At 44.9% G+C, this 20955-nt stretch overlaps 1 protein-coding gene across 1 annotated transcript in view; it reads left to right on the forward strand.

Annotated features, from left to right (window-relative positions):
• Positions 1 to 20955, forward strand: part of LOC309637452 (uncharacterized protein) — a gene marked incomplete at its 5' end in the record, with an annotated part of 279570 nt that overhangs the window by 100408 nt on the left and 158207 nt on the right. The gene's annotated exons all lie outside the window — the stretch shown is intronic.

Raw genomic sequence — 20955 nt, forward strand, 5'->3', positions numbered from 1 at the left:
CAGTATCATTTTCAAAACTGGAGAAAAATAAGACTAGCAATTTATCCTACATTCTTTTTACCTTCGTTTATTCATGTATACATGTATTCATTCAACAAATATTCATGGAGTCCCCCACTGGGGATCCTGAGGGACCAAGACAAAGTCCCTGACCTCAGAGAGCTTATATTCTGGAGTGGAAGAGAGAAAAGAAATAGATTTATATGTGATATGACAGGTGGCAATAAAATAAAGCAGGGAAAGGATATAGAGAAACACAGGTGGAAGAGAGGGCGTGGCTTTTTGTGTAGGCAGGTGAGAGAAAGCCTGTGTGATATGGGGACATTTGGACAGAAGCAGAAGATAGCCAGGGCTGAGCATGCAGACCTCTGGAGGCTGACAGCGGGGGACAGGACCAAGCCAAAGCCCTGCAGTGGTCCCACTCAGCCGTATCAGCCCAGAGTCCCTCCAGGCACAAGGTGAGGCTGGCCAAAGCACCTACAACCAACCCAGCACCCTGGGCAGTGAGCAAGTTTATTCTGCAGCCGCTCGATATGCTAACTCACCTGAACACAATTGGGTGATGGCGTGCAGGCCTTTTTCTCACTTGCTACCACCCAGTGAAGAGGGATGTCTGCTGGAGGAAACTGGGTCTGGGTCCTGACTCCCCAGCTTGGCCTTCATGTGACCTCAGAAAAGGAGCATACACTGCCTACAAGGAGGGTAGGTGCACGGAAGATTCAAGCAAGGCAATGCAGGTAAAAGTAAGTGAAGAATATTAGCCAAAGTCCTTGTTCAAATTTCTCAAACAAGCTCCTCCTCTTGGCTTCCCTGATAGTCTCCTGGTCTCTGGGATATAAGCTTTAGGCTCCTTTCTTAACTCCCCCTGACCCCACAAGATACTGTCCTTCCACCCGAGGCAATATGGGAGGCAGTGGGTACTTGTGGACAAATCTTGGCTCTTCCCTGTTCTGGCTGTGTGATCTTGGAAAAACTACTGAACTTCTCTGAGCCCTCAGTAATGGATCTGTCATATATGGCTGTTTGGGGACTTAATGAAATAACATCTAAAGCACAAGGCAAAAAATAGGCACACAATAGTTTTTATTGTGACAACTTTCAATCAATCAGAAAAATACAGAGGAAAGTATAATGAGCCCCCATAACCCCAACACCAATAATATAATAATTATCAATATTTCATTATATTTGCTTCAGCTTTTTAAAAAATTTTTGCTGACGTGTTTTAAAGACATCATGACATTTTACCCAGACTTACTTCATTTGGCATATTTCTAAAAAAGGACATTTTTCTACATAACTTCAATGTAACAAGATTAACAATGATCCCTTAAAATCGATAACACCCAGCTCTCATTCAATTTCCCCAGTTGTCTCAAAAGTGTCTTGTACATTTGGACATTTGAATCAGATCAGTCAATGTCTACACATTGATTTTATGGTTTTGCATCTTAATTCTCTTTTCTCTCTCTCTCATAAATTTTAAATGTTGGAATAATTTAAGATTTACAGAAAAGTTGCAAAGTTAGTACAGAGAGTTCCCAAATACTCTTCACCCAGTTTCCTTTATTTGTCAAAACTAGGAAACCAATATTGGTACGTAACTCCTAACTAAATTCCAGTAGATCTTTTAGTCTAGAATAGTTTCTTCCTGTTCTGCTCCCTTTCTTTCATGCTTTGATTTGCTGAAAAAAATCATGTTGGGTTTTCTGCAGAATATCACTTTCTGATATTATCACTTATCTGATTGCTTCCTTCAGCTATCATTTAATTTATTCCTCTCTCCCTTGTTTTTCCTTTAAACTGGAAGTTAGATCTGAAGGCTTGATTAGATCCAGGTTCAACTTTTTTGGCAAGAAGACTGCATGGTGATGCTATGACTTGGTGTTCAGTGTTTTCCATACTTTCCCTACTTCTTCCACGGCCCCTCTTCAGCCTCACCACCCCAGGATGGCGTACTGCAAACACCCCCTACCATTTCTACTGCATCCTGGGTCCTCTCCCACAGATCTGTCAAGCCCATGGCTGACAGATGAATCTTGCTTTGATCATGTCCCTGTAACTGTCAAATTGAACAAGAGTGTCTCCAGGGCTGTAATCATCAGGCACCTTTATTTTTCCTACCAATATCCCTGTACATTTTTTTTTGGTGAGCCTTGTCTTTTCCTGCTCTCATATGAAAACCTGGGCAGGCCCTTTGAAGTTTCTGGGAACTCTTAGGTAACAAAAAAGTCCTATGGCCGCCTTAAATAAATCAACACAGATTCAGCTGAGTAATTAAAATGTCCAGTCAATTTTAATAATCAAAATTTTGGACTTGACTTCAGCCACATCCCTGCTTCGGCCTGTTGGAGGCAGGAATCCTGCTGATGGTTGGGGGGGGGCGGTCATCGACTCCCCCAGGTGGCTAACTTTGGTCCAGAGTTGAATAGGAGGGAGAGAGGGGAACAAACGGTGCAGGAAAATTATGATTTGACTGGTAAAGTCATGGTGGTCCAGCTCTGTTGGGAGGCATTTAAAACATTCTCTCTCGGGCACCTTTGTGGGTCCTTTGAAGAGCATCTTCCTCTTTTGATAGGGATGCTTTGTCGTTTTCTCTTCGCAAGGACTAAAGCATCTCTATTCTGGCTGGTCGTCCACCCCTTCCCCAGCCCCTAGGATGCTAGTGATACCTCCACCCCTTCCCCAGCCCCTAGGATGCTAGTGATACCTCCACCCCTTCCCCAGCCCCTAGGATGCTAGTGATACCTCCAGCAGCACGCTGATAAAATCTCTGTCCCTCTAAAATGGCCACTTGGATCGAACTGAAGATGACCCCACGTATGACAACATCTGGTCCACGGAAAATGTTCACACATTATTTATTCTGACCAAACCTGGGAGTGCAGATTGGCCTCCAACTAAGTAATCTTTGCTCTACTGAAAAGTAGTTACCCAGCCCATCTTCCCTCTCTAGGTCTCCCAGATGGGAATCAGTCACTTGTCCACCGTGACCCCCCAAAATACAAAGAACATGGATTAAGTGTCCCAACTGGTCCATTTCAAGCTCTCTTCCCTTAGCCTTGAGGGGAAGCCCAGGGGGGAGGGATGGGCCTCTGAAAAGCTCTCTCCAAAGGAATCCTCTTCCAACATTCTCTTTAAAAATATCCAACTCAATTAAAAAAAAAAATAATCTAATGTGGGTGAAGAGTTTAAAAGTCTCTACCCAGTTTCCAGACACCTCCTTGGTGAATACATCATGAAGACTTGCCCCTCCTTTGCAATGAGAGATCTAGTGTCTCCTGGGGTTTCGGCTGAAAGCTCTCACTTTCAATTCCTATAATACTTCCCAGGTTCCCTTCTCCTAGAATGCCTTCCCAGCCACCACCCTCCTTCTCTTCTTGTCATTTAGACTCTCTTCAGTGTCCAGGGTAAGGGAAGTCTTGCCCAACTCCCCAGCCAGAGCAACCGTAGCCCTGAATACCGTGCATGGCACCAACTACATTTGTCTTTTATTGCATTCATCTGTCAGCAGGTCTTGTCCGCTCAATGAGGCGTTCCTCTCCTGGAGGGCAGAGGCTGTTCCCTATTCACCTGGGACTCTCCACTACACTTAGCACTGAGTCTGGCTCATAATGCCTGTTCATTAGAGATCTGCCAAATGAGAAAGTAAATGAATGAGGAATTCATTTTTACTGCACAAAATCCAAGGTCAAATTAGTGACTTCACAAACAGGAACCTGACCAGATTCACAGGTTTCCCTGCGGTATATATTCAGGGAGTTATTTTTCTCAAGGTTGTCCTGCCTGCAGACTCTTAGTACAATGCTCAGCAGACCGGGTGATCTGAATATGGTTGTGCTGAAGCTCAGGGAAGTTAAGACTCGAGGAGGGCAGACTTCTGGACACCCTTGGAGAGGATCCCTGCTGGGGCCACCGGTCTTCACCCAGTGGTCGTCCCTGAGCTCAGGACATGTCCAGCTCAACCCAGATTGTCAAGGCCTCATTGAGGACAATGGGTTGCTTTCCTTACTTTTAACCAAGAGACACAGAATTGTGCCCAGTTTCTCAACCAGTTATACAATTAACAGGAAATATGATGATCTGGGTCTTTACTGAGCACAGGTGAGTCTCTGAAGGCTTGATCCTGAGTAGGTTGGTGAGGACCTCAGCCCTGCTGATCACAGAGCTCCCCCTGGCTGCCCACGCACACCACGGCCTCAGAAACATCCTCCCCACCTCCTCCACTAACTGCCGACTTTCTCAGCCTCCCCTCGCCCCACTCTTGTGAAATCACAAATGGACAACAATAAAAGTCTTGGGATTTTCAGAGAAGGAAACTTGGGATAATATTTCCTTTTTTATTTTTAATTGAAGTATACTTGATTTACAATGTGTTCGTTGCAGGTGTACAGCATAGTGATTCAGTATTTTTGCAGATTATATTCCATTATAGGTTGTTACAAGATAATGGATAAAATTCCCTGTGCTAGACAGTATATCCTATTGCTTATCTATTTTATACATAGTAGTCTGTTAATCCCATACCCTAATTTGTTCCCCTTCTCTCTTCCCTTTGGTAACCATGAGTTTGTTTTCTATGTCTGTGAGTCTGTTTCTGTTTTGCACATACATTCATTTGTATTACTTTTTTGATCCACATATAATTGGTATCATGTAGTATTTGTCTTTCTCTGACCTATTTCACTAAGCATGATATTCTCTAGGTCACTCAACATTGCTGCAAATGACAATATTTCATTCTTTTTACGGCTAAGTAATATTCCAGTGTGTGTGTGTGTGTGTGTGTGTGTGTGTGTGTGCGCATATACACATAGATACATACATGCATACATACATACCATATCTTCTTAATCCAGTTGTCTGCTGATGGGCACTTGGGGTTGCTTCCATGTTTTCATGTATTGCCTATTATAAATAGTGTTGCTATGAACATTGGGGGGAATGTAACTTTTCAAATTAGTGTTTTCATTTTTTCCAGATATATACACAGCAGTGGAACTGCTGGATCATATGGTAGTTCTATTTTTAGTTTTTGAAGGAACCTCCATACTGTTTTCCATAGTGGCTACACCAAGTTACATTCCCACCAACAGTGTACAAGTGTTCCCTTTTCTCCATATCCTCTCCAACAATGGTTATTTGAAGACTTTTCGATGATAACCATTCTGACAAGTGTGAGGTGATATCTCATTGTTGTTTTGATTTGCATTTCTCTAATAATTAATGATGCCGAGCATCTTTTCATGTGCCTCTTAGCCATCCGTATGTCTTCTTTGGAAAAGTGTCTATTCAAACTTCTGCCCATTTTTTTGATAGAATTTGTTTTCTTGATATTGTGTTGTATGAGCTGTTTGTATATTTTAGATATTAACCCTTTGTCAGTCACATCATTTGCAAATATTTTCTCCCATTTTGTAGGTTGTCTTTTATTTTGTCAGTGGTTTCCTTTGCTGTGCAAAAGCTTTTAAGTTTAATTAGGCCCCATTTGTTTATTTTTGCTTTTATTTCTTTTGCCTTAGAAGACTGATCCAAGAAAATATTGCTATAATTTATGTCAAAGAGTATTCCACCTATGTTCTCTTCTAGGAGTTTTATGGTTTCAAGTCTTACATTTAGGTCTTTAAACCATTTAGAGTTTATTTTTGTATATGGTGTGAGAGAATGTTCTAATTGCATTGCTTTATATATAGCTGTCCAGTTTTCCCAGCACCACTTGTTGAAGAGACAGTCTTTTCTCCACTGTATATCCTTGCCTCCTTTGTCATAGATTAATTGACCAAAGGCATGTGGGTTTATTTCTGGGCTCTCTATTCTGTTCCATTGATCTATGTGTCTGTTTTTGTGCCAATACCACACTGTCTTGATTACTGTAGCTTTGTAGTATAGTCTGAAGTATGGGAGGGTTATGTCTCTAGCTTTGTTCTTTTTCCTCAGGATTGCTTTGGCATACTGCGTCTTATGTGGGTCCATATAAATTTTAGTATTATTTGCTCTAGTTCTGTGATAAATGTCCTGGGTATTTTGATAGAGATTGCATTAAATCTGCAGATTGATTTGGGTATTATGGTCATATTAATAATATTAATTCTTCCAATAAAAAGAGCATGAGATACCTTTCCATTTCTTTGAATCATTTTCAGTTTCCTTCATCAATGTTTTATAGTTTTCAGAGTATAGCACTTCCACCTCCTTGGTTAAATTTATTCCTAGGTATTGTTGGTTTTTTTTTTTTTTTTGGCTGCGTTGCATCTTCATTGCTGTGTGCATGTTTTCTCTAGTTGCAGTGAGCGGGGGCTACTCTTAGTTGCGGTGCATGGGCTTCTCATTGTGGTGGCTTCTCTTGTTGCAGAACACAGGCTCTAGGAGTGCGGGCTGCACTAGTTGCAGCATGTGGGCTCAGTAGTTGTGGCTTGCAGGCTCAGTAGTTGTGGCTCGTGGGCTCTAGAGTGCAGGCTTAGTAGTTGTGGCCCACAGGCTTAGTTGCTCCTCAGCATGTGTGATCTTCCCGGACTAGGTATCAAACCCGTGTCCTTTGCATTGGCAGGAGGATTCTTTACCACTGTGCCACCAGGGAAGTCCCATAGGTATTGTATTTTTTAATGAGGTTTTGAATGGGATTTTTTTTTTTACTTTCTCTTTCTGGTATTTCATTATTAGTGTATAGATATGCAACAGATTTCTGTATATTAATCTTGTATCCCATAACCTTGCTGAATTCATTTATTCTAATAGTTTTGGGGTGGAGACTTTAGGGTTCTCTATATAAAGTATCATGTCATCTGCAAATAGTGACAGTTTTACTTCTTATCTTCCAATATGAATACCTCTTATTTCTTTTTCTTTTCTGATTGCTGTGGCTAGGATTTCCAATACTGTGTTAAAGCAGCAAGAGTGAGCACCCTTGTCTTGTTCCTGAATTTAGCAGGAAGGCTTTCAGCTTTTCACTGTTGAGTATTATGCTGCTGTGGGTTTGTGGTAAATGGCGTTTATTATGTTGAGATAGGTTTCCTCTAAACCCATTTGATGAAAGTTTTTATCATGGATGGGAATTTTGTCTAATGCTTTTTCTGTGTCTATTGAGATGATCATGTGATTTTTGTCTTTTCCTTTGTTAATGTGGTGTATCACATTGGTTGATTTATGAAAGTTGAACCATCCTTGTGACCCTAGAATAAATCCAATTTGATCATGGTGTATGATCATTTTCATGTATTGTTGCATTTGGTTTGCTAATATTTTGTTGAGGATTTTTGCATCTATATTCATCAAATATATTGGCCTCTAATTTTCTTTTTTGTAGTGTCTTTGTCTGGTTTTTACCCTGGCCACCAGGGTAATGGTGGCCTCTGAATAAATTTGGGAGTGTTCCCTTCTTTCAATTTTTTGTAATAGTTTGAGAAGGATAGGTATAAGCTCTTCTTTATATGTTTGGTGAAGCTGTCGAGTCCTGGACTTTTTTGGCTGGGATTTTTTTTTTTTAATTACAGATTCAGTTTCACTTCTAGTGATCGGTCTGTTTAAATTGTCTGTTTCTTCTTGACTCAGTCTTGGCAGGTTGTATGTTTCTAGAAATTTGTCCATTGATTCTAGGTTGTCCAACTTGTTGGCATATAACTGTTCATAGTATTCTCTTATGATTTTCTGTATCTCTGTGGTATCAGTTGTTATTTCCCCTCTTTCATTTCTTTTTTTATTTGGGTTCCCTCTCTTTTCTTCTTGGTGAGCCTGGCTAACAGTTTATCAAATTTGTTTATCTTTTCAAAAAATCTCTTGGTTTCATTGATTTTTTCTATTGGTTTTTTTAATCTTTGTTTTATTTCATTTTTGATCTTTGTTATTTCCTTCATTCTGTTGACTTTGGGCTTTGTTTGTACTTTTTTTTTCTAATTCTTTCTTGTGGTAGATTAGGTCGTTTGTGATTTTTCTTATTTCTTGAGGGATGTCTGTATTGCTATGAACTTCCCTCTTAGAACTGCTTTTGTTGCGTCCCATAGATTTTAGAAAGTTGTGTTTTTGTTTCCATTTGTCTCGAGGTATTTTCTGATTTCCTCTTTGATTTCATCATTGACCCATTGGTTTTTTTAGTAACATGCTGTTTAGTCTCCACGTGTTTGTTCTTTTCCCATTTTTTCTTTCTGTAGTTGATTTCTAGTTTTATATTGGTATAGTCAGAAAGGATGCTTGATATAATTTCTATCCTCTTAAATTTTTTGAGGCTTGTTTTGTGACCTAGTATGTGATCTATCCTGGAGAATGTTCCATGTGCACTTGAAAAGAATGTGTATTCTGCTTTTTTGGTTGTAGTGTCCTGTAGGTATCAATTAAGTCCAACTGGTCTATTGTGTCATTTAGGACCTCTGTTGCCTTATTGATTTTCTGTCTGGATGATCTGTCCATTGATGTCAGTGGGGTGTTAAGTCTCCTACTACTATTGTATTATTGTCAGTTTCTCCCTTTATATCTGTTAGTACTTGCTTTATATATTTAGGTGCTCCTATATTGGGTGCATATAGGTTAATGAGTGTAATATCATCTTCTCATATTGATCCCTTTATCATTATTTAATGCCCTTCTTTATCTTTCACTGTAGCCTTTGTTTTAAAGTCTATGTTGTCTGGTATGAGTATTGCTACCCCTGCTTTATTGTCATTTCTATTTGCATGAAATATCATTTTCCATATCCTCACTTTCAGTCTATGTGTATCTTTCACCCTGAAGTGAGTCCCTTGTAGGCAGCATATTGAAGGGTCTTGTTTTTGTTTTTTCTTTAACCCAATCAGCCACCCTATATCTTTTGATTGGAGCATTTAGTCCATTGACATTTAAAGTAATTATTGATAGGATATACGTATTGTCATTTTATTCCTTGTTTTTCAGTTGTTTTGTAGTTCTTCTCTGTTCATTTCTTTTTTGTTTGTTTGTTTCTCCTGTTGTGGTTTGATGATTTTGTTTTGTAGTATGCTTAAGTTCCTTTCTTTTTAGCTTTTGTGAATCTATTGTTTATTTTTGATTTGTGGTTACCATGGAGTTCAAGTACGTTAACCCATAACTATATCTACTTACTTTAAACTGATAGTCATATGAGTTCAAACACATTCTAAAAGATCTACATTTTTATTCTCCCCTCCCCCAATTTTGTGATTTTGATGTCTTATTTTACATCTTCATTCCTGTAATTATAATCACTTTTACAATTTTTTGATTTTTTTGTCCTGGCTTATGTAAGTGATCTTCCATGCTTTTATATATTTGCCTTTCCTACTGTGATTTTCCCTTTCCAATAGATTCTTGCTTCTTTTCTATTCAGAGAAGACCCTTTAATATTTCTTTTAGGGTAGGTTTAGTATTGCTGAATTCTTTTAGTTTTTGCTTATCTGAGAAATTCTTTACCTCTCCTTCTATTCTAAATGATAATCTTTCTGGGTAGAGTCTCCTAGGTTGCAGGTTTTTCCCCTTCAGTATTTTGTATCTATCATGCTACTCCCTTCTGGCCTGCAAAATTTCTGCAGAGAAATCAGCTGATAACCTTATAGGGATTCCCTTGTAAATGACTCTTTTTTTTCCTCTTGCTGCCTTTAAAATTCTTCCTTTAACTTTTGCTATTTTAATTTTGATATGTCTTGGTGTAGGTCTGTTTGGGTTCATCTTGTTTGGTACCCTCTGTGCTTCCTGTATCTGGATATCTATTTCCTTCTTCAGGTTTGGGAAGTTTTCAGTCATAACTTCTTCAAAATCATTTTTAACACCCTTCTCTCTCTCTTCTTCTGGAACCCCTATAATGCAAATTTTGGCACATTTTATATTATCTAATAGATCTCTTATGTTGCTTTTGTGTGTTTTTGTTTGTTTGTTTGTTTGTTTTTCACTTGTCTTTCTATCTGCTGCTCTGATTTGGTGATTTCCATTATTCTACCTTCCAGATCACTTACACATTTTCTGTGTCATCTAGTCTGCTATTCATTGCTTCTAGATTGCTTTTTATCTCAGAAGTTGAATTATCTATTTTTGATTGGGTCTTCTTTATAGATTATAGTTCCTAGTTAAAATAATCTGTGCTTAGATTGATTCTCTTTCTTAATTCAGTTAGCATTTTTATTACCAACTTTTAAAATTCATTGTCTGGTAGATTGATGGTCTCTGTTTCGTTATTTATTATTTCAGGGGTTTCCTCTTGCTCTTTCAGTTGAGAGTAGTTCCTCTGCCTTTTCATTTTTCTTCACTTTCTCTGTCTCTCTGTATTTAGGTGAAATAGTTATCTATTGTGGTCTTGAGGGGGTTTTATGTAAGAACATCCTTATGTAGGCTGTGTGTGTCCAATGCCTTTGGTAGGAAGGTTGGATTTGATAGGGATGCTAGTAACGTCTTTCCTCAGGGTGTACTGGCCACTATTACATTGGTAGGGGATGTGGCTGGTTTTGGAGGAGCTAGAACCTGTTCAGGGTGTGAGGTGGGACTTCCTCTCTGCTCAGTGGCAGTTGACACCCTGTCAGGAGTGGGATCTGATCTCAAGTCTGGAGTGAATGCCCTGAGGGTTGGGCTCTAGCTGGCTCTGTTCCCTTTAAGTGTGTGTTTTTCCTTCTCCCGGTACTGTGGCCTTTGCCCCAAAGGAGGGGAGTGCTGAAGCAAGTGGGGCTTGTGTGGCTTACAGAGATCTGATGCTCTGCCTGTGTAGGCATCTGTGGCTCTGCCCAGATGCAGCCCAAGGTTGCATCCTTCCCCCTGTTGTGGTGGCCCCAGATCTAGAGTAAGCTTGTAGCATGGAGTGAGCAGGGCCAGAGCATTTCCTTGGCTGGCACTGGGCTTAGCTGACACTGGGGAGCACTGCATTGTGGTTGTGGGAATTGAAGTGGCTGTACTGCCATCAGAAGTCTGGGCTGCTTCTGTGGTCCTGTTTGAGTAAGTGCCAACAGTGGCCACTGTTGCCCCACCTAGAAAACACCCCAGGCCCCTGGGTCACCTCTGAGTCCCTAGATCGAGTCTTTTCCTACGTCCTGACCACCCTACAGCCAGTGCCAAGCTGCGGAGTGGAGTGAGTGGGGCCAGGGTATTTGCTCAGCTCGAGCTGGGGAGCATGGCAAGGTGGCAGCCAATGGGCAGACTTCTTTCTGCCCTGTCTCGGGATAAGCCAGCATCCATGCCTTCCTCACAAGTGGAGCGTAGGCTTCTCCAGCCTTTCTATCTGTCCCAGTGGTTCTCCAGGCAGCCGATGGGGCTTGTGTCCTATGCATAGGACCCCAGGACTGGGATGTCCAGTCTGTGGCTCAACCATCTTACTCCCCAGGGTGAGCATCTGCCTGTGTGATCTCCCTTTTCCTCTTAGTCCCTCTCAGGGCCACAGGTCCTGACCTGATGCCATCCTACCCGCTTACATGGGAATCTTTCTTGCAGCCTTGGTTGTATAGTTCTTCTGCCGGTTTACAGTTTTCCATGAGAATTGTTCCACATGTTGATATATTTCTGATGTGTTTGTTGGAGGCGGTGAGCTCCATATCCTCTTATTCTTCCATCTTGATCCCCCTAACATTTGCTTTTTGAGAACATTCTCATATTCCATATGAACTTATTAGCATCATATCTTTAGGAGTCCTTGGTTGTAAGCCATAGGAACAGATTTTTGTTAGCTTCAGCAAAAGGAATTTATTGGAAGGATACTAGGAAGTTCACATACTCAAGGAAAACCCAGAATGGGAAGGACAGAACCAGTCCAGCTCTGGGGCTCAGGGTAGCAGGATGTTGTGAATGGTCTTTTGAAGATACCCTCATGGGAGCCTCTGCTTTAACCATCTACAGTCTCCAGGTGTCTCCACTCAAGATGCAAATTTCTAGTAGAGGGTATGATTAGTGAGCTTGAGTTCCAAGCCTACCTCCATAACCATGGTGGGATTCTGTGATTGACAGCTCACCGTAGTCACACCACATCAGGAAAGGCCAGTTCCCCAGAAGTGCTGCTGAGTAAACAAAAACAAAAACAAACAAACAAAACCCCAAAACCAAAACCAGATGTCTCTTAAAAAACGTTTCTTCAATAGCGACCTCTGCTAATGTATTTAAACTGTGATTCAGTTTGCCAAAATTCAGTTTATACATGACTCTTTGTGTAACTAATCAAATTTCTCTTTCCATATTAGCTGCTGGAAAGTGTACAGCCCTATTGTGTTTTACCCGTAGAAAGCATGTAGAATTCTTATGGTGACCATATTGTCTTTGCCTCTCTCCTGGTTCTTTTTTACATTTTTGATGTTCCTTTTTCTTTCTCTCTAATTATGCTGTGGGTTTTTTGTTTTTTGTTTTTTTTTTTCTGGAATAAGGCAGCATATAAATGAGTAGATTTATCTGTGACTCTTCAGGAATGTGTTATGGTGTAAAGCAAGGTTCATCTGTATCATGAGTTTTTCCCATTGGGAGGGCTTGTAATCTGAAAGCCAGCAGTTAGAAAGACATCATGGCACAGTATCCTTGGAGCTCTCTACTTGGAAAGGTTTCCCAGAGTGATTAGGTGCAAAGAAGTTGTATCAAACTTTCACAGCACAGCACTCCTATATTTAGAAGAATGCAATTTGACCTGGTAAAACAGGCCAGTTTCATGTAAGAGAGAGAGACAGAAAGAGCAGGAGAGAACAAAGGGAAGCCTGCTGAAGCAGCTTGGGGCCGGGCTCTGCTCATGGGTTATTTTCCGTGTGACCTCAGCTGAGCTCGCTCTCTGGAGGAGATTGCCTGGCCTGGGAGCACCAAGGAAAATTTGGCAGTGCCTGCGGGGGTTAAAGTGCAGCCAACAGCAGCAGGTGCCAGGAATGGGGTGGAAAACTCTGGTGAAATTCCCAGTCGCATAGCAGCTTCAGTTCGGGTTTGGAGAGACAGAGCTGGAGTTGGAAAGATGGGAGGTCTGCCTGCTGCCCTCAAAAGAACCCCAGCTCCACCCTCCAGCCTGCGTGATAAGCTGGATTTTCCTGCCTGAGCCCAGAGGCGAGGCAGGAGGGTAATGTTCTTTCATCTCAGGATCTCTTGGTTGTAGCGAGCAGAAACCCACTCAGGCTAGCTCACATGGAAGACAACTGTTTGTATGGATGCAACAGGCGGTCTTGCAGATATTCAGGGAGGTATCACGATCCTCTCAGAGGCTGGGACAGAAAATTCAGGAACTGTCAATCCTCTCCATCCCTTGGAGGCCCTCAGAGAGCTCCCTCACTTCTGCTTCTCTGGGATCAGTCAACCTGCACGTGGCCCAGCATGGTGGCAGCGTCAACCAGCTCTCCAAGCTTGAGTATCCACAGTTCGCTGTCCCCGGGTCTCCTTCTTCAAGCCTCCTGATTGGTCCAGCTCATCCGTTCATACTGAGCCCATGGCTTGACTATGTCCACCCCTTGTCCAGCCAGCCATGGCTAGGAGGAACAGGTCTCAATAAATGTTAGCTCCACTGGAGGGCGTTGATACTGGCTTCTCCCCTAGTTGAAGGGCTGCTGAGGACCCTCCAGGCCTTCAGAGTCCAGAGGCCTCTTGTCAGGAGTGATGTGGAAGGAATTCCTGCACCCCAGGGCTACTGGGCCCAATGACTCAGAGGACTGTGAGGTGTGTTCTGGTTGCCCAAGCACAGCAATGCTCATGACGTCCAATGAAATGCAGACTCACTTTTTTTTGTTTTTAAATCATATTAGGTGTTTTTAAAAATATTTATTTATTCATTTTTATTTTTGGCTGCGTCGGGACTTAGTTGCGGCACGCAGGATATTTCATTGCGGTGCACGGGCTTCTCTCTAGTTGTGGCGGGCAGGCTCCAGAGCGTGTGGGCTTAGTTGCTCCACGGCATGTGGGATCCCAGCTCCCCGACCAGGGATCGAACCCATGTCCCCTGCACCGGAAGGCGGACTCCCAACCACTGGACCACCAGGGAGGTCCCCAGACTCACTTTTTGCAGGTTGACACCTAACACTTTCCTGCTAGGGAACTCCTCAGAGTATGACTCTCTTGAGATAGAGCTATCCAAGTTCAAGGAACAATTTGGGGTTATTCAAAACCAGCATCAAAGAGGTACTCTGAGATGCTGAAAGTTATCTACCAGCTGGCTTCACTCCTCCCTGGGCACAACAAGCCTTCAACACGTGAGGCCACACTGGCCCACATGCACCGTCCCTGCTTTTGCTCAGGCTGTTCCTCCCCTTGAAATGCCCTGAGAGGTGACCCTCCCCAGTCACTACCTGACTGAATTCTCCCTTCCCTTAAGGCCCTACCCCAAGCCCACCTCCTGCAAGAAGGGCCCCCCTGGCTCGCCTATCCTCACCTCCCCTCATCCCCTCTTCACCTGTGTCTTAGCACACACCACATCTGGCGCCTCTGAGTTGCTCTCGGCTGCACGTGTGTTCCTCCCAAGCCTGACCGTTGCCGGAGGACACCTCTGTGTCCCTGTGAGAGCACAGGGATCGGCTCAGAGTAGGTGGACTGGTGTGCTGACGTGTGTGCTGCCACCCGACAGCCCAGCTCCGGTCACACAGAAGGACTTCTGACCCTTCCAACAGCCCCTGGAATGCACCAGGCTCCAGGGGTCCCTAGGTCGCCCTGACACTCCCAGCCTTCTCTGCCAGCAGTGGACCCGCCCTTCCACAAACACCTTAGCCCCGTTCTGACTCCTCCACCCCACAGTGGCCACTTCTGTTATGGAGGGGCCACTGCCCTCCGTGCTGCATCTTCAGAACAGACAGGGACCCCCTGGAGCTGCTGCATTCTTACGGGACAGACTGCCTAACCCACTGCAGCTCTCAGGAGACAGGGGCCTGACTCTGGGGTCCCTGGGTGCCCCCCACCTCCCTCCTCTGCCCTGAAAAATAAGGGCCAGTGGTTGGCTTCAGCTCCCAGGCTTGCTTGCTGTCTTTCTAACTCTGAGGAAGCCAGTCCACTTTTTGATCCTCTGCAAGGCCAGGCCAGTGGTCAGGAGGGACGGGAGGCCGAGCAGAGAGAGGGAGGCCTGCCAGTAAGTGGAGAGCCGAGGCCCCGGACCGCTCTCCCACAGGAAACCGCTGGCTGGAAACGCTGGAGCGCTCGGAGGCAGCTCCCAGCTGCACGGCTCAGAGCGCTGTCCTGCGCTCCCACAGCCCCCCCAAACTGGCTAGCGAGGCATTCCGGTGGGGTCAGCCTGAGCAGTGGCACCGAGGGGACCGCACAGCCTGGCACGGCCCACGGTGCCCAGGGAGGAGGAACACTGGCTGGTGGAGAACAGCCAGCATCTTGAAGCACTCGATGTTGGCATTAGTCTCCAATAACCCCGCACGGTTCCTTGAGCCTGAATAGCACTTTATCTTGACACTCTCCGATGGGAGGGACTGCGAATCCCGAGAGGGGGTGCTGGGGGTCTCCATGCCCGCTTCGTCCCGCGCCATCTCAGGAGCCAAGGTGGGACCCGCCTGCCCAACTCCCAGCGTGTGCTGAGCATCACGGGGCCACATCATGTGACACGGCTGGTACATTTACTTGGCGGGAGGCTCGTCATAGGCATGTGGGTTACAGTCACACCCGGTCAGGAAAGTCTCCTGATTTTACAAAGTAGGTGTGAAATCTTTCATCCAGGAGTTGAAGAGCCTGTGTCATTTTTCCTGGTTTTGTCTGCAAGGCTTTTTTCTCTTGGTGACTCAGTATTTGGATGGCTCGCCCTGAGGGAAGCCATGAGGGTGAGATCTAAGAATCAGGGGCTGGTGCCAGGCTCAGGGCAGGGGAGATGCCCCCAAGACCTCCAGGAGCCACAGGCTCGGGTCCCTCAGGGGTGCTGCCCCCTCGGGGAAACAAGAGGAAGGGTCTGGCTTCCCAATGTCAGGCCCAGAGCTCCTTCCTCTGTGAAGCCTGCAAAGCCAGGAGCGGAGGAAGAAGGAAAGGGGACACACTGGCAACTGGCTGTGTCTTGTTCCTTCCCCTGAGGGGCTGTGTGGTGAGAAGCTGCCCCCTCAGCCTTCTCCTGGGAAGCTCTCCATCTGGCCCCAGCCCGAAGCTGGGTGGGTTTGGGTCAAACACTGTGTGTTTTTCTTTTCTTAGCGGTAGATTCCTTCTCTCTCTCCTGGCTTCTCTTTTCTTTCGTTGCTTCAGCTTCTTTTGGGTCAGCAGTTGCCCTCTTTAGCCATTCCTCATGCCAACCCAAAACACCCTCTCCTCTCCTTGGTGCATCTTTTCACGTCTTCTTGTTCTTTCCCCAGTTCTCCAGAAGCCTGAGAGCGGATCAACCTCCCGTGTTCCCTCTGGCCTGGGGCCTCCCCTCTCCCCTCCTCTCTCCTTTTTTTCCCTTCCCCCCCTCTCCCCTTCCCTCTCCTCCCTGCTCCCTCTCCTTCCAAGAACATGCCATTTCACAGAAAGTTCCATTTCCACAGCCACGGTTTTGTTCATGTGTTTCCCGAGTTCTAACATCGCAGAGGAATGTCTGACATCATCTCCACCAGTGGATCCAATGCTCACCAGCCCCCACCCCTACCTCTCTCCTCTCCTTTCTTCACCAGCTGTTTGCTAAGTCTGGAGTCTGTCTGATGATGCAAACACATATTATTCTTGTCCTTGGAACCCTGCTCTACCTTCCACCTTTAGAACTATGTTGCTCCCTAAACGTTAGACACGAGCTGGGTCTTGGCCTCAAGAGAAATTGTTCATTGGTTCCCAAACTTTTGTGCACATTAGAATCACCTGGGGAAATTTTAACACTCCTACACCCTATACCAATTAAATCAGAACATCTGAGGGTGGCGGTCGGGCAGCAGTATTTTTTAAAGATCCCCAGGTGATTCCGATATGCAGCCAGGATTGGGAACCACAACCTGGTGCTGTATGGAAGGGGTTAGAGCCTGCAGCCAACTGAGTAAACCTCATGGAGCCTGGAGCTCAGACCTTCTTGTCTTCAGAGCTGTGAAGTCGAGAGATGAGGGGACAGGTCCCAGGTCCCCGGCGGGGCCAGGGGCATTCTCTCTGGAGTGTCCCTGCACTCGTACTGGGGGCTCTCCTAGCCTCGAGGTGAGGACCTGCTCTGGGGAGGGCTGACAGAGGCCCGGGAGAGCTCCCCCTTCCTCAGCAGAGGGTGCTGGTTCCAGGCGGGACCTCTCAGGAGCTCAGTCCCCAGGAGAGCCTCGTATCTGCGTGGGAGGCAAGCAGCTAGTTCTGTCCCTCTTTCCCCAATGCAGCCCTGAGCCCAGGGAGGCTGACACACTTCTGATTAAGGGCACGGTCCCGATTCCCACCGTGCGGGCAGCCCCGATTCCTGCTGCTCAGCTGAGAGTGAGGTCACCCAAGGTAGCAGGAGGCCAGGTGATGTGACAATGCATGCGAGGCTGTGGATGCTCAAGGTGTAACCCCTGTGGGCTTTCAAAAAGAGAGTGAAAACACGGAAATTCTTTCCTGCTATTTCCCTAAAGCCCCAGTGATGGCAGTCCCGGGAAGGATCACCTCGGGCAGAAGTCTGATATTCTCACTCCTCTAGTCTTTCTGACAGACATCTACATGAGTCGTTCTTAACGTCATATCGGAATCCCCTGAAGGGCTTGTTAAAACACAGATTGCTGGGCCCAGCCTCAGAGTCTGACTCAGTGGGTCTGGGTTGAGGCGGGTGGGTCTCTCAGTGGGTCTGAGAGAAGTTGCATTTCTAGCAAGTTCTGCAGTGCTGCTGCTGCTGTAGAATGAGGGCCACACTTGTAGACACCCCTGGTCTAACAGCCTCTCCCCAGAACACGTCCAGTTGGCCACAGACTGAAATCAGAGGAAAACAGTAGGAAGAAATAAAAAGGGAAGGGGAAAGCTGACGTTGCTTTCTCTGATGAGGGAAGGCAAGGCTCTCATCTTGTGTGTCCCTCCTGCTCAGCGCTGGGCACGGTGCCTCTGAATCGCGAGAGCACCGTGAATATTTGCATATGGTGATGTACTGGTACATGCAAACGCAAGTGACAAATGCCGGTCTATCACGTACGCTCCCGGAAAGAAAATGTCTATCTGTGGCTTTCTAAGAGCTCAATAATTCAACTCAGCAAAAAACAGAGTTAGCCTAAAATGCCCGAAAGACCATATCCTAAGCACATCATGTCAAAACACTAGTGGGGATAAAATAGTGAATTAGACACTGACAGGGTTCCTGACCTTCTGGAGTTTATTGTCTTTCAGAGATGACATATTAAACAAGAAATTGCAGAGGTGAAAGTTTGGAAAGGAAGCTAACTTTCTAAGAGCAGGTTTTTCCCTCTTTGGACTGTTCACGCCCTGCTGACTTGTACCAGATTATAAATCTTGGGGAGATGGAATTAGCCCCAAATGTGCTGCTGGTTGTGTTCACCTGAGCGGTGACCCATAGAGCCATTTAAAATAAGAGGTTAAATGTTTCAGCATCTTTCCTGCTCATACTGTTTAAATTAAGGCGAATTTGCAGTTCCCCCAGCTGAGGAGTGGATGGAAACAGCCAGACTAGTGGTGTGGAGGTTGCTGTATTTCTGTCTTGCTTGGGGCTGCCAGGCTGGAGGGGGCAATGTGTTGGTCTGATGTGAACAAGTCGCTGAGCAGAGAATTCCAGCATGTTCAGGAAACCAGAGACAGTGCAGTGAAATGCGCCATTGTGTGTCTTAGGACCAGCAGCCAGGTGAGTGGGTGAGCCCTGTGGTCATGGCAAAGACATTGGCCAATGAATCTTCCATCCCAAAGCTCTCCTGAGAGCAGCTTGTGTCTAACTCTTTTTCAGGCTGACCAGAAATCATGACCTCTTCTGGAAATTATCTTTACTCTTCTGTGGGAACAGAGGGGTGACCACATAGACCCATGAAAGAGACATCATTCACATGTCTTTGAGGACAAGGAGGTTGTCTGGTTTATCTGTATAGCATCCCACAGATCAGTGGTAGTTGCCAAAGCTTGGTCCACCACTTAGAATCTGTGACAAAGGTTTAAATTCTGGGGCCACTAGCTCTAGCTATGGAGAAATTCAGCCCAAGAATCCAAGTTCCACTGGGTGCTCAGGCAATGCACATAACCCCAGAGGCTTTGGAAGTCTAGAAGGACAACAAAGAAGTGAGAGTCAGGGATGGCTTTTGAGGCTCTCAGTTCTTCCTTTTCAACCAGCTAATGTATGCCGAAACATGGCTACGCCTGTAAACAAGTGGAAATATTTTTTGGTTAGCTTCACATGGTCCCCCCCATCTAAATGAGCACAGTTTTTAGGAGTGACAGGGTTGCAAATAGTTAAACTTACAAGATGACCCATTTCTTAATATGGTGTGTTGCATCTATTTTAAAGATATGTCCTTCACTTCTGGACCAAAGCATTTCAGTTTTGGATCTGGGGATTAGTGATCTCTTACAAAAGCATCTCTCACCATCTCATAGTCCAGCATCCACACTAGAAGTTAATCCTGCAGTGAAAAGTTTCCAAAAACAACAGAACGTGTGATCAAAAGAGTAGTCAGTTGGATGCACCCAGGGGATGCGGCTGAATGGTCACACTTGAATGCTCTTGGACCTGAGCAGAGTGGGAGTATTGGCCGAGCCCGGGATCTTCAACTGTGGGAGCGCCCAGCTTGTCTTTACCCCACTGGGTAACTCACCCAAGATGAGGACTGCAAGGATTGAGGTTCACCAACCCGCCGTGGGCTCCACATGCAACCAGCAGTGAGTGTATACTCCTTCAGAGGGGATGAATTGTTCATAGAAAACCCACCAGCATCATTGGACTTTGCCTCTTAGCTATTGTCTCTCTTTCCTGACCATGTCTCAACACCCTGGTTGCCCATGATGTGTGGCTTGCTTTCTTCCTCTCTACTTTGTCTCCTGCTGCATCCTTTATGGCTTTAAAGGATGAGCGGCAACATACTATAGTAGAAAGAATGTGGCTTTACAAGCAAGGTAGACTTAATTTCAAATCCCAGCTCCGCTATGTGTTAGTAGTGAGTTCGTAGGCAAGTTCCTTATTCTTTTGTGCCCATTTTTTCCATCTGTAACGTGGATAATGATATCTATTTCATAAGGCTGCTGTAAAGTTTAATGAACTAATGCTTGCAAATGCTTAGCACAATGTCTGTTAGAGGTTAAGTCTTCAATATGTATCAGCTGTTATCAGGAAGTCAACTAAGGGAAGGATTGTCTTCAGGCAATTGTACAGATTACACCAAATGTGATGGAGTGAATAACATGGTACAGATTTCCTATGGTTAGCAAAACATTGGAAGTGGTCTAAATGTCTAACAAAAGAGAACTAGTTAGATAAATCGCAGAGTACGCGCTAGAAGAACCCTCTATTTCGGGCACCATGTATTGTGTAATCCAAATGTCAGTTGTGGTTATCCTTTGAGATCCCAAAATTGGCTTGAACAGTATCCCACATACAGTGGGAAGTCCCGGAGGCACAATCCCATAAGGATTTGGTGGCAAGGTCCCATGAGGGCGAGGGTGTGGCGGGAGTGATATTTTCCTGGTCACCTCTGTTGCTTCACTGACTTCCATTTATGAATTATCTTGCTTCAGTATCTGCAAGCTTTTTTTCTGCATTAGTCATACCACACTGAATCCTACTCCCATTCTTTCACCCCTCAAAACAACACTGATTCAAAGCTGTGTGTGCAACAGGCTTTTACTGACTACTTGAGACAATGAAGAGGATTTACATTTTAGCACCGCAGTTTGAAGGCTTTTTGCCCTCCTGCCACCAGGGAGTCTTCTCACGAGTCCCTGAGAGGCTCCAGCATCCAGAGACCAAGCCCTGTAGCTTGGGTCCACTTTTCCTTTTCTGCTGCCCAGCCCCCTACCCTCCATTGTGTACGGACTTTCTCTGCAGAAGAAGGGATTTGGGGTCTTACTTTCTAAAGAAGCCTAATAAGGTATCTTAGGAAACTAATGTAGTTTTGCCTCAAAGAGAAGAGAACCCTGACGTTACTGTAATTTTGTATATTTGCGTATCTGACCCCACAGGCCACTGTGAGCTCTTTTAGGGCAGGAATCTATGCCCGATCTATGTCTCGTGAG

Source organism: Balaenoptera physalus, assembly GCF_965194825.1.
Source record: "Balaenoptera physalus genome assembly, chromosome: 1".
Classification (NCBI taxonomy): Eukaryota; Metazoa; Chordata; class Mammalia; order Artiodactyla; family Balaenopteridae; genus Balaenoptera; species Balaenoptera physalus.